Here is a 2,463-nt window from a genome sequence, read left to right on the forward strand (position 1 = left end):
ATGTTAGAACACCGTCAGGGTTACTAATATAGATTCGCACACAACCTCTATACTCGGAATCATGTAGCAAGTACACCCCGATCCTCGAAGCAGTCTGGCAACTCAGAATCCGTGGATTTTGATGTGCTCTTTCTTCACAATGATAGCTTGTTCATGCTAAACATGTAAAAAAGAAGGGGTTAGGATCTTCGGAACAACTTACATATTACCAACAACATTGCTCTTGTGACGATTTAAACATTAAGAGAATGACATCGCGCAAATCGAGCTACTAAATGCACCCCAAATGTGTTAATCACATTTGACTATGAAATCTTGATAATAAACTGATGTCAACTTTGACCATAACTGTACAAATATAAGTACAGATATAGCATGTATTGTATTTTCATATCATCGATTTTTAGTCGTCAACAATGAATATTTGGGGAAAAAAATATAGGAAAATATAGTCATTATTTGACAACTCGGGTCGAAAGGGGAGTCTATTTAGTGATTCTTTTCAGTTAATTAATTAGATGTAAATTTTACCTGAACGAGGAAGGTAGCATTATCACTCTGGTCGTCTTAGAGCAGGATAATCTGGCCTAGTTCTAGGTCCTGAACAATAGTATCATTACAACAGAGTTCCTTCTCGAGGTCCTTTAGGATTTTGTTATAGCTAAATTCTCTCTTCAATCCTTGCACTGTAGTCAGGCTCTTTTTACCGTTCCTTTGTCGTACACTGATGTGCACATAATCTTCTGTCCCAGCACCAGAGTTCTCAGCATTTGCGTCAGCAAAAGGATCTAAATGCAAGTCATTAAATGCTAAGAAGGTTCAGACACTGAACGAACCAAAAATCATTAAGAATGAAAAAAAAAGTCGGGGATCCAAAAAGAAGTAATTTGAACACCACCATAGAATAAAAAGATTCAAGACAAGCAGCTTAATACCACATTAAGCAAACAAACAAAACCCATTCTATCTGACTTTTTTTCTGCAGAGATAAACTCTTTCGCATGAGTCAGAAATGACACGTTGACATGTCATGTTTGTTGAGTAGAGTCACGCCACGGTGACATGACATGCTAGAAGATCGGAGATCAAAATGCTGGGGGGACACACACACATTAATAACAAGTCGTAAACCTATTCACATCATACCTTGTCAAGAAATATATTAGAATATTAAAGAAGGTCAATATAGTTTGACTAAAGAAGGTCAATATAGTTTAATAGCAAGTCTTCCTATCTTAAGTAGTATCGGACCATCAGTAACAAAAAAACATTAGGGATCTATTCGATTATGCAACGTCAACTCCGATGCTTAAAAGAACACACATATGACAAGGTAAAGGGGATACACACGACTACATGAGCAACTTTTCCCAAATGTTCAAAACACCGGGATGTTGTTGGTTGACAGTTGACACGTCATAAATTTGTGCCGACCAATTGCTGCGTAAACTACAAAGTCACACAATAGTGATTCTCTGTCTTCATTGACAATGGAAATGTGAGGACAAGATTATCAGCAGATGAACTTACCAAAGGCAGTGGGAGTTTGGATGTCTATGTCAGACATGAAAACTTGGCTACTGGATAAGAAGTGATCCCGGACAAATAAGTACTTTTTGTTTATATGAATTGACTAAACCTATATTGGAAAAGCGAAAATAAAAGATGTAAGAAATATATTCTCAGCAACTTCAGCTATACACCATTACGAACATTCAGTAATATTTGAAAGTACATAAAACTGTAGATATATAATACACCAGCACCATCGTTACTCGTTTCCTACAATTCAGAATCATGACCCAGATTATGAGGCAACATTGGGGGACTTCTGTCATATTTCGCTCCATTGCTACCCATGTTTTCCACAAATTGGAAAAGAGTAAATCAGGAATATTAGAAATTACATAAAACTGTTGAGATATAATACATAAGCAACATCGTTAGTCGTTTCCTAAATTTCAGAATCATGACCCAGTTTATTAGGAAACCTCGACGGACTCCTGTCGTATTTCGTACCCCAGCTATTTATGTTTTATACTACAGAAACATTACTGTACTCCCACACATGCTCTTGCCATCGACGAGGTAAGGACTTGGGGTGTACAAAGACTTACCCCTGAAATAACAAAAGGGAGAGACTATTTCATTTTATTCATTGTTACATTCTCACCCAAAGTTGCATAAATAGTGATTATTTTGCAATAGATAGAAGCACGGGCAGGTTAGTACAACATTGTACTTAACTGCATCATAATCCGGAACCAAACGATAATGGGATTTTAGTTCTATTTGAAATGACAAGGACTCAACAATGTGCAGTGAAGAAAGGTAGAGGCCTTCGAAAATGACAAGCTAGATGGTTGTGTTAATTGTAATACGGGTAAAGAAGAAAGAAACTTACATTGATGGGATAGATGAAATGATCCTAGGTTGTCGCCTATCCACCCCCTCAATTAGTGA

General features: G+C 37.0%; 1 pseudogene; it reads right to left on the reverse strand.

Annotated features, from left to right (window-relative positions):
• Window positions 1–39: 39 nt before the first annotated feature.
• LOC141658989 (protein translation factor SUI1 homolog 2-like) lies at window positions 40–1,633 on the reverse strand (annotated as a pseudogene).
• Between the last annotated feature and the right edge of the window lie 830 nt (window positions 1,634–2,463).

This window comes from Silene latifolia, chromosome 6 (assembly GCF_048544455.1).
Source record: "Silene latifolia isolate original U9 population chromosome 6, ASM4854445v1, whole genome shotgun sequence".
NCBI classification, from domain to species: domain Eukaryota; kingdom Viridiplantae; phylum Streptophyta; class Magnoliopsida; order Caryophyllales; family Caryophyllaceae; genus Silene; species Silene latifolia.